Source organism: Motacilla alba, chromosome 7, assembly GCF_015832195.1.
Source record: "Motacilla alba alba isolate MOTALB_02 chromosome 7, Motacilla_alba_V1.0_pri, whole genome shotgun sequence".
Classification (NCBI taxonomy): Eukaryota; Metazoa; Chordata; class Aves; order Passeriformes; family Motacillidae; genus Motacilla; species Motacilla alba.
The window spans coordinates 3,136,939-3,148,998 of record NC_052022.1 but is presented as its reverse complement, the minus strand read 5'-3'; positions in this window follow the sequence as shown (position 1 = coordinate 3,148,998).

The window sequence follows — 12,060 nt, the reverse complement described above, 5'->3', positions numbered from 1 at the left end:
ACCACAGCCACGCACAAACACGAGGGGAAAGTGGTTATGAACCTGCAGGATGGAGAGGGAGGGGAAATAAATTAAATTAACCCAGTTGTGCTGCTGAGATCCCAGGCTAAACACTCCTGCTCTTGTGATGGGCTGGAGAATGGAGGATTACAAGTACCCAGGGATGTACGAAAAGGTTGGATAGCTCTTCAGTGAACACCAGTGGCATCTCTGTTGTGGTTTAAACCGAGGGTTTGTGCAGACTCCTGTAAGCCATGGGGATCTTCAGTTCAAAACACCTGTAAGGATCAATAATAATGCCAAAAATGAAATATAATAGCTCCCCCCCCAATCTTTCTGTAGAAGCAGGAGTGTTTGTTACTGCTGTAGATCACAGGGATGCAATTTTCTGTCTGTGTTTCATCGGAGGAAAGAGATCCAGGCTCTGATCTCAGTGGGGGAGAGAGCTGTTATCTCAGAAGTGGGCTCTGGGATCAGCAGGTCAAACAGGTGATTTTAAAGACAGAGATACCTAATTCTTTGTGTCTCTTCACCTTTCTCCTCCATGAATTTGGCAATTTATTTGGAACCCCTGTGATTAGGGAGAAACGCAAATGGTGTTTAGTGGGGAGAGAAGAAACCTGATGCAGATCAAGGTCACATCCTTCGGAAAGGAAAGCCTTGGCTAGCAAGCAGTGCTTGGTTATGAAATTACATCTGATTACCTGGTTGAAGGGTGTCTTACTGATTTGGGAGGCTGCACTGCAAAACCCAGCCCCCTGTTTTGCTTTCCAGCAGGGAGAGCAGGAAGGGGAAAGGAAAACCCGACCTCCAGGACCCCCCAGCCCCTCACGCACCCTCCTGGAGAGGGTGATGCAGCAGCAAAGCCAATGCAAACACTGAGCTCACTTCTGGGACTGCTGCAAAGGATGACAATTTATTGCCCTTTTTAATGATAGAGTTTGTGATATGCACACTTGCCAACTGGGAACTGGAGTGAGATCAATGAGTTATTTTACATAGGTCCCTGTATTCTGGGCCAGAATGAAACTGTTGACCTAGAGGTGAAAGTCTCTAATTTTATTTCTAGTCCCTCTGAGTCATGTAGTCACCAGAAATAACACTGACAGCAATAAAACCAAGCAAACAAACAAAACTAAGCAAACATCAAATATGAAGGGAAAAGGGCTTTGCCAAAGAGGCTCAGCACACGTTTTGTGAGACAGCGTAATCTTTGACAGGGAAATCTGGACCATAAAAACCCCTCTCTCCTGGAGCCCAGTATTCTCCTCTGAAGACAAATGTTTTATAACAAATATTTCTGTGCCTGTGGAGCTTTGTGCGAAGCTGGACATGATATTTTTGGCAATATCTGCGTGTCAGTAGGAATCTGAGAAAGTGTCACATACTGTACTCGAGCCGGCCGGTTGGTGAGAGCCATGGGTTTGGATTTGCATGTCACACATGTGATGGGCTGAGCAGAGCAGAGCCCGAGAAACAGGAACATTTCTTCTCTTCAGCCTTTTTATCCGCTTTAATCCACAACCTGAATCACAGAATTCGTGTAAAGTTGTGGTATCTGACTTCACCTCCCTACTGCCAGCTCTCTCCACCTTCCAAAAGCACAGAGCTGATGCCCTTGTATATTTTTAGATCCAACATTTTTCCTGTTTAGCAAAATCAGAATTTCTCCTTATTATTACTATTATTATTATGAATAATAATCATAATCATCATCATCCTCATGGATTTTTCACTACGGCTTTAGAAGGTAGTTTCCAAAGGAAATTTCTATTCCTGGCTAGCAGGCATAATGGTTTGGGAAAAATAATCTTCCACTCAAAGGCAGTTTAACTTCCAATAAGGACTTTTTGGCTCACAGATTGTTAAGGAAAATTGTTTCATTTTGCAACTGTAATTCCTATATTTAAATGAATGGGATTTTCCTTTAGAGAGATTTGAACTATGGAATTTTCCTTTGTTGGACAAGAATCAATGGAGTGTTTTCTGCTAATTAAACCAAATAAGTTAGCTGAAAAGGAAACTGAGTTGATTTTGAAGGGACTTCATACTACAATTAGAGTTTAGAGGAGAAGAGAATTTAATCTAATTTAAATTTTTCCTTAAATGCCAGGGTTTGTGCTTCTCTATTATTTTGAAGACCATCAGGGATCCCTCCCTGTTGACGTAAGTCACTCAATTTTATGTGATCTGGGTCTGAATCTATTTCCAGTGAAGGCAACAGGGTTTGGATTAAACCTTTACAGTCTGTGTTTTTTAAGGTCTCAGACAGCAAAGATTCAGCTCTCGAACACCCTGAGATCAATCACTAAATTCAGAAAACTGGAACACATGCACCGAAATCACCACATTCTGTAGTGACAAAATATTTTGCAGAAACAGGGCTGTGATGCTGTTAGTGGCTTGGTTTGACCTGATTTTCCTCTACACAAACAGAAAATGTCAATGGGAGACGCCGACAGCAGATTTCGTGGCTTTGGAATTTGATATTACTATGGATTTTAAAACATAAGGGGAAAATGCATAACAGCAAATGAATGCACTGCCTTATTTTTAACCTGCTCAGCAATTAAATGATTGCAATTTTGAAATATTGCAGATCACTGTGGAGCACAAACACTGACTTCCTTATGTTTCTATACATTTTATACCTCTAAACTCACATAAATTGATAACAAACTGAAGAAAAAAATTTACTGTGGTGAAATATTCTCACTGTTGTGAAAATACTCTTTGAGAAAGACTTTTGGATTAACTTTTTTTGATTTTCTGGTGTTTGTTGAGTAACTGGAGCTGCAAAGTTAATAAAAATCTATGTATACTTTTCTTCAGTGGGTAGTGCCTCTTTTAAAATCTATTTTGAGGAGCATAACCACTGGGATAAACAGCACAATCCTTAACATTATCAAAAAAAAAAAAGTGTATTTTAATTAGCTTGAAAGGGTCAAATGGCAGAAAAAAAATCACCTGTGATACAAAAAGTCTGGCTATTATAATGATACAGAGTGTAATTCAATATATCTGTTTAGATATTGACCTTCTGCATTATTAATGGCTTTGAAAAGGCTACTGCTGTCTTGCAACTCTTGAACAGGTGGAAGCCACTGGAAACCCACCATTTATTGGTTTCTGTATGCCAGATTACTTTCCAGCTAAAAGCCAATGCAGATATGTTTGCAGCCTGAATGTAAGAGGGAATCCTGATTTTTGTGGCTTTGTTGTTTTGGTATTTTTGTCTAAAGCTTCTTCTCTACTTCCCTCCCCCTCCAAAAAAAAAAGATTCTATTGTGAAAGAAGGATCAAATGTCCATTAAAAGTAGCAATTTTTTTATTCTCAAAGCAGCTCATTTGGATAGGAGACATTTCAAATCCCTGTCTATCCTTCTGAGTAGCCTTTAGCTTCAGAAAAATCCTCATTTATCTGAGATATTTGGTGGCCCAAAGTCCCTATTAGATACCTCAGATCTTCTGAAAAGTAGCTGAATTCCTGATTACAGAGCAGTAATCACAACAAAAATATTCTCTTTTCTCTGTGTTCACCTTTCAACAACATTTTTTGTGTTAGATACCACGCCCACAGGTGATCCCAAAGCAGAGCACGGGGCCTCCCACACTAAAGGCACCAGAAATACTATAAATGCAGATTCTAGCATTAGTTTCATTCTCTTGTTTTGTGCCTTTTTTTTTTTTCTTCCACCAACGACTAAATTCTGTTCTGTCACTGCAAGAATAAATATTCAGAAATCATAAGGTATACCTGGTTGGACAACCACTTCAGTATTTATCTGTTTGTTTTTGGTTTTTTTTTTTCTCAGAATGCTGTTTTGATTAATTTACATATTTAAGAAATGAAATATGTTTCTTGTTCTCTAGGATTTTCAAAAACATTTCTCATTAGATGAGCTAAATTTGAAGATCTTATTTTTCCCCCACCTTTATCAATTATATAATAGAGAAAATTAAAACGACCATAATGACATAGAATTTCTTTGCTGCTATGGAAAAATCAGTTAAATATAAACCAATATTTTACCAAATCTCTTTTGAATATTTCCCCTAAGGGCCGGATCCTGTGTGACTTTCAACATAGCAGAAGGAATTTATGTGCAAATCAACCATCAAGCATGAAAACAACAATAGAGACGAGAGAAAAAAACCCAAAGAAACAAATTAAAGGGAACAAATTTCAAATTATGTCAAAATTCTAAATATACAATAAGAAAGATTGCAAAAAAACCCCTATTTATATAGCTTTTCCTATGGCCCTGTTACTGACATTTTTGAAATGCAAATGTACTATTCTATTAGGAGAAACCTTAAAAAATAGCCAAGACCTAGGTAAATTCACAGATTCCTGGTTGTTTCTCCAAATTAAATCTGAATTCTGATTATGTTTAAGCTCTAGGTGAGCTCATAGATTCCTGATTGTTTCTCCAAATTAAACCGGAATTCCGATTTTGTTTAAGGTTTCACAATTATTTTTGATTTTTTTCCCAGAAGACATAAATAATGTCTTTGTACTTCCAGGTTGATTGAGACATGGGATTCACAGAATTGGCACCAACACAGAACTTGCTCACAATTCCAAGAGTCATGACTGAAAACATGCAACAATTTAGCTCAGTAAAATTATATGGAGTTAAAATGATGGTTCTCCTTTTCTTGTAGTGCCATGTGTTCCAAAACAATGGCTCAGGGTGAATTATTGCTGCTGAGAGAAGCACTTTGTGGTGACTCACCAAAATCTCTGGCCTGGACTTCAACAGAGAAATTCCCTCATCAGATTAGGAACAACTTTGTGTTTCACTCAAAACGTGCTGACTGGGCTGCAACTCTTTGAGCAATGCATGGAAATACACCCAAAGATAGATCCTGCATTATACCCCAAATGAACAGCTCGTTTGTGAAAATGAGATTTAACAACAAATCCTGCTGGTGCGGGCCAGAGTCAGGGGGTCTGGGGTGATCTCAGCTCTGCCAGCTCCTGTGTCATGGCTGGCCAGAGCTCTCGAAGTTCCCAGAGCCAGTTATCTTCTAAGAGCAAGGGAAAATTTACCTCCAAATATTACTGGTGCATTTAGTGCCATCTATGACATTGCACTGCTTCATAAGAGAGGTTGAAACTGCTGATGCTTCATGGCACGAAGCTGTTGGAGTGGGAACAGATAAAGGATAAGGAGAGTGCCAGAGGACAGGGTTAGGTGGGATATTGGGAAGGAATTCCTGGCTGGGAGGGTGGGCAGGCCCTGGCACAGGGTGCCCAGAGCAGCTGTGGCTGCCCCTGGATCCCTGGAAGTGTCCAAGGCCAGGTTGGACAGGGCTTGGAGCAACCTGGGATACTGGGAGGTGTCCCTGCCCATGGCAGGGTTGGGACAAGAAGATATTCCAAGTCCTTTCCAACCCAAACCATTCTGGGAATCTATGATTAATTTCTCTCATCCCTAATACACATATGTGCATGTTTGCAGAGCTTAAAGCACTAAATCTTTGCCTTTTTCTGCAATTTCAGCAAAAAATCAGAGTCATCAGCATCACGAAGTGGGAAAGGAAGGCAGGACCACCTGCTAGACATGGCTGCGCCCCAATTCTGTGAACCTACACGGATTTACCCGTCGAGGTTACGGCCTTGACACTAAGGATCAGACATGGTGGCTTTTATTCACAGCAATACATGATGAAAGCAAAACATTCTGCCTCCTGCCTTTACGAAACCACGCAGTCAGGATGTCTTCCCTGCACTCAGGAGCTATTGGAGGTGGCAGAGAGGGGGAGAAGAGGCATTTTACAGGATCATGGCTGGCAGGGGCAGGGGCAGCAGCCTGTGTTTGTGTCTCCTAATGTCCTGAGACAGGGATGGCAGGGATGGGCAGAGGGATGTTCTGCACACTGATAAAGAGGAGTAATAACGACTGACACTGAAATCACTCCCCCTGGCCATGAGCTAACTCGTGGTCCAAATTCTGCCAGCGGTGTCCAGCGCCAGGAAGCTGGTGCTGAGCAGAAGCATCTCTTTCTGTGCTGGAGAGATGCTGCTCCTAAGTGCCTTTGCCAGTGTCCCTGGAGGATATCTGAGCACCTCAGCACTTTGCAGAGCCTCCAGCACTGCCCCTCTCCCCCTGGGCCCTGCGAGGCTGCCGCTGCAAAAGCCATAATTCACCCTTTAATATTTTGATACTTAACGTGACGGATTTCCCTTTTAGTGCGCACTGATTTGATCTGATCGAGGCACGGAGCTGTGCAGGTTTCCTGCATTTCAGATGATTTTAGTATAAAACATGCAAATCCCACAGTGCATTCCCCTGTTTCTGTGGCATTATGTCTGCAGAGCGGTGTCACGAACGATGACACCTCTTCACAGAAAAACAGAGAAATATCTTCTGCAAGATGTGAGATTTCTAACGAAAGCTTCCTTGTGACACGAGCTGTTGAACTGTCTCCATAGAGTTCTGATTTAATTTGAACTGTTCTTGCCACTCCATCAGAAACAGCACCGTCCAAAATGCTAGACAATAATTAAATTTCAAAGGGAAATATTAATTAGTAAGGGCACGAGTGAGCTGCCTCTTCATTTAAAAATATTTCCTTGCCATTTATGTTCAGTACTTCCGAATAGCCCAGGAGTTGGAGAGATTAACAAATTATATTGAAGCCTCCCACTTTTGAGGTATTATCAGTGAAAGAACTCTCATCCAGTTTTACAAATGTATATTTTTAAAATGTTATCTTCCTATCTCTTCCAATCTTCTTCATTATTCTTTTTGAACTAGACACCTTTCAAATATGTTCATAAGGTAGTGTTATTCTGATGTATAAATCAAATTGCCTCTGTCTTAAACCTATAATTTGAATATAATTAAAAAAAAGAAAAAAAAAACGCTAAGGAAATAATAATCAGAGACAAAATGGATGAAGAGGTTTTGCTTTCAACACGAAGAAACATGCTAATGTATTTTCAAGGTCTGTGTGGTTTGGATTTATCCTGGACCTTCTTAAGGCAGGATAAATACATGATCTTCTTTTTCAAAATATATTTTCATATAGCTAAAGTATATTTGAGTTGTCCTCTGTCCTTCTCTCTTGCCCACAGAATATGGGCTATACACATGCATATTTATTCAAATTTCTTTTTCTTGTAGACATTCCCGCAGCTCTTTTGTTGGCCAACTGTAAACTGATCACTTACAATTGTACTTGAGTGTTTAGTGACCAGAAAATGTACAAATGCTGCTGCTGCCAGAGTAACTGAAAGTGCACAAGCAGATTGAGGGAAATACTACAGGCAAAAATTAGCCATCATTAGTTACCCCTGCTAATATTGCAGAAAATTGAAATGCTTGCCTCACTGAGAATTGAAGAGCATTTCTGAAGTTTATCCAGAACAAAATATCTGACTTTTAAACACAAATAAGATATAAAGTGTTTGCATGCATTGTTGGGCTGCACGGTAGCAGTTTGCAGGGAAATCTGCTAAAGCCCCTTCGTGGGAATCAATCCCAGGGAAATGCAGCCCCGTTAATTATAATTTTAACAGCGTCAGATGCCACGTTAGGAGTGCCGGGGAGAGGAGAAGAGAGGGAGCAAACTGGGTCTCTGCTCACCATGATAAACATAAGACCATAAATGTCAGACAAAGGCCAAGAACGATGCAGAGGACAGATTGCCAGAGTCCCAGCCTGAGTGGAGGCAATGTTTGTTGGGTTGTGTTTGGGGGTTTTTTTTCCACCCTGAAAACACGGCAATAAGTGCAAAATGCAATAATAATCCTACAAAATACCTTTGCCCTCATAAAAGAGCCTAAACTCCACCACTCTTTATGGTTAAGATATGGTCTGTATTTAATGTTTCTTCTGTATTTTATGTTTCTTCCATATTTTATGTTTTTAACTCTGTTATCTTGGAGGAAACAAATGTTCATGTAAGAAGATGCAGAGCAGCAGCTCATTCTCTGTCCAATTTGTTCAATTCAAAGAGATGCCCTTCTGAAGGTGTCATAATCCCTTTTATCACTTCTCATGTTTTCCAGCTCTTCCGCGTACATCCTCACTAACTTCACCCTAAGCCTTTCTCCCAAAGTGGTTTTTTTTTCCCCCCAGGAAAATAACACAGCATTTTTTCTTTTGGTGTCGCAGCACCCTGGCAGTGCAGAGGTAACCTTGCACAGATATTTTGGGTGTTTGCTGTAACCTTGCCCTGATATTTTGGGCGTTTGCTGTCGCAGATGACCTTCCCGCCGATATCTCTGTCAAGCGCGTTCCGGCAGCACCTGTTAGAAGTGCTACGGGCTTCCATGCACATGTGGCACCATATTGGAATGCTGCAGTTCATTTGGCAGCGTGCAGGAAGGTAGGGGACGTGTCGCCCGATGTATTTCAGCAGCATTATAGCTGCTGGATCGAGGGAGGCTTTAGAAATATTTCGCGCAACGTCGAGGTTTAGGCTCGATAAAGTATAAAATTGCAGGAGGTTCATTTTGGATCCTCATTACCCAAACCAACCAACCAAGGAGATAACATAGAAAAAGCATTCCATTCCCTTTTCTTTTTTCTTTCTTTTTTTTTTTTTTTGTTTTGTTTTTTAAGATAATGCCGCTATACACAAGGAAAGGTTAATAATTAACCATGGTGAAAACACCTTTTTAGTTGTCGTACGAAAAATAAAATGTGCAACAATTCTGATGGTTCTGAAGCTTTTCTACTCCTTGTGAAAAATTAAAATGCACAGACCTCAGTATCTCCCCAAATGCCAAAGCTTCTTAACAATACAAGAAAACTGCTGAAATAATTTCCTGAACAAACAAAAAAGCTCAACCTGTGTATCAAAGCTCATACATCTTACATGTTCTCTTGTCTCTTCCTATTTATATTTGGATTTCAGCACCTGACTGTACAACTGGTACATTATTTTGTCTCTCTGTCTCACACTACAAAGATTTTTGTTATGTTTTTTGTAACACTAGCAGATATGTCTGATTACTATTTCTATTAAACTTTGATTTGGAGGTGCAGGGAAAAGAAATATTAAATAACAAAAGGCACTTTAATCTTGCCTCCACAGGTAATTACTGATTTGGGAACCTTTTGTAAATACACAACATCACTTTCACTGAGCCAAATGAATGGAAGATGTTGCACTAATCATATGGAGTCATTTGTACATAATCCTAAGGCATCCAAGGTAAATTGGATCCAAAGAAAAAATTAGGGAGTCACAACCAAACAAACAAACAACCAACCCACGTCATGCTAAAATAACAGCAAATATTGTGCTGAGATATTGTTTACCCCTACAAACTGTGTCTCTTGTACACTCTTACGCCTACACAACTACAACAATTCAGTTACTAAGAGGAAGGAAACACTGTGCAATAATGTATTTAATATTTATACCTGAAAACACTGGGCAACGAGTATGAGATTTTCAGAAAACTCTATATTGTGAAAAACATTTTTATCGCAATTTCATCCCAGGGTGCCTTTAAAAAACTAGCAAGACAACGAGCAGAACTAATCCTGTATTGCTGTTGCTGCAGCCTCACCTCTCTGTCCACTCAGCCTCTGCTTTACATCTTTAGCCCTAGTTTGTCTCTGACCTGAAATAACAAAGCTGTGAACTGTTAACCGGAGGGGGGAACCTCAGGCAGCCAACTTTTAATCTTCCAGCGTGGCAGTTCTTATTCTGTCAATAATAAACACATTTGTTAGCTATGCCTTGTGCAGCCTTGTGTGTGCATCTGTCCATCCCTGAGAGATGTATTGGCACTGGGCTATTAACAACCAATAATGCCACGTGAGCACAGCAGTGCTAGTTAAAGGAAAAAGGGGAGAAAAAAGAAAAAAAAAAAAGAAAAAAAACAAAACAAAGACCTCATATATATAAAGATGAGAGCCAGAGATCTACAGTCCCCAGCTGATGGAGGAGAAAGTGGAGAAGAGCAGAGTGGGAGGAACTCTCTCTGGTGTGGTTATGTTATTGTGGTATTAAATCGAGTTATATCATCACTTTCCCACTCCCCAGGAGTGGCACAGATGGGAGAGCGTGGTGGGAGAGCACCAGGAATAATGTTGGCGTGCATTGCTGCTGCGAGGTGAGGACAGGGGGCTGAGCTCCTCGCAGGTGAGCAGAAATCCACCAGGGGAATGCAAAGCTCCATCTCCAGCCTCCTTTTCCCAAGGATTTCCATGGCAGCCATGTGGCTTCTCCTCTGATCCCACCCCGCCACTGAGCCTCCCCGTGGCCCTTCACTGAGGACATGCTCTGCAAGGTTAATTTTTTCACGCTTCCTCTGTCTATTTTTTAATCTCCACTATGATTCCCCGGGGGTAGAGCACAAGAACAGATAATTTTTTTTTTCTGTGCACTTCTCTACACATTTGAATTCATCTCCCACATCCCAGAAATGAAGGGACCGAGCCTAAAAAATACTTCCTCAACCCATTGCTTCAGAAAAGTTCTTTGCTGTGATGACTTAGGAAACTTAAACCCATATTTTCTGGAAAAAAATATAGGGAAAAAAATGGCCAAAGGCCCTTGAATGGATATTCTCAGACTTATTGAAGCCAACTGGCTGAAGGATGCCAAGTCAAATTGTGTTACTGTCCACAGAGCCTGCTTCAACCAGCTTTTTTCAAGATACACTTTCCACTTCTCAGAACAAGCAACAATTAGACTAAATCAGCTTAATCTCACAGATCCACACAATTTTGATCTAAACTACAGATAAAACTGAGCTGATAGGTGCTAAGGATGTTTTGTAATATTAATATGTGGCACTGGACTATGCAGCTTCACAGTAAAGTTCCCGTAATTGGAATTTTTATCCCCTGGAAGTCAGAAAAAATTATTGACAGTTTCTGGGTCCTAAATGCATCACCGTTTCAAGTAAAATAACAAGCTTTGCCTCGGGCTGCAGTTCATGCTATGTGATCACTTGATACTTTGTCTGTGTGGCTTCTCATAGCAAGAGAGAAAGGGAGAGACAGAGAGGAGCCTCCGTTGGAGGAGGAGGAGGGAGGCAGCAGATCGCTTCACAAGCAATTATTATTTTTATTATATTATTTCAACATCGTGATAATTAATGACTGAACTTCCCAACATGTTTGTGTGAATTCAGCGTGCCGATGAGAACGGCTGCGTTGTGGGTGATTTATATTTGTCCCTGATTTTTTTTTTCTTTTTTTTTTCTTTTTTGCCTGGGTGCTTCAGCAGCAGATTGCTGCTCTCTAACTGCATTACTGTGGGGTAACTGGGAAATGTTTTACAGGCAACTTCTGCCATTTAGCATACAACTGTAATATGGTTCTATTATCCATTTTCAATCAATATTTAACCTTTTCAATAAACAGCTTAAGTGTACTAAGCCAGAAGGAGGAAAGCTAATTGCCACATGATATATTTGGTTTCCAGGTATACTCAGCTGGCTAAAGTAAAGTTAATTAGGTTATAGGTAGCACAGCAGCATTTAGAAAAATACATCTTCTGCCTCATAAACCTTTTGTTCAGTCAATAGCATCAACAAATACTTGCAGATGATGGCTGTAACATGATGACCATCACTTGGAGACCAGGGCTGGGAGTTCTGCCCTTGCAAATGGCCTGTGCTACCAAAGGACATTATGGAAAATGATGGCAGTGAGTTGTGGTCCCTACACAAATCCACTTCCAGCTTTGGTTTTCTGCTCAGGATCACATTTGTGAGCCCAGCTGTAGGAAAGCCAACTCCTTGGTGACTCTGTAATGTGTAGCAGAGGTCTATTTTATTTTTTTTTTTTTTTGTAGAAGATAAAACCCAAGAAATTAAAAGGCTTTATTGTTATACTATAAAAAGCTCATTGTTTATGGTGACTTCACTGAAGCAGTATAAGCTTGAAAATGCTGTTGTTCCTAATTAAAGGATGTTATTGTCCACTTGTCATATATGATTGCAGTTCCATTGCACCCCTCAGAAACCTTTCTGCTTTGCTATTGCAATGCCCCAATCACCAAATTACTTAGAGAGCACAGTCTCTCTTGCAAAGTCCTTCTTTCAGTGGCAATCATAACAGGTGTAAGGAAGTGTTTTCA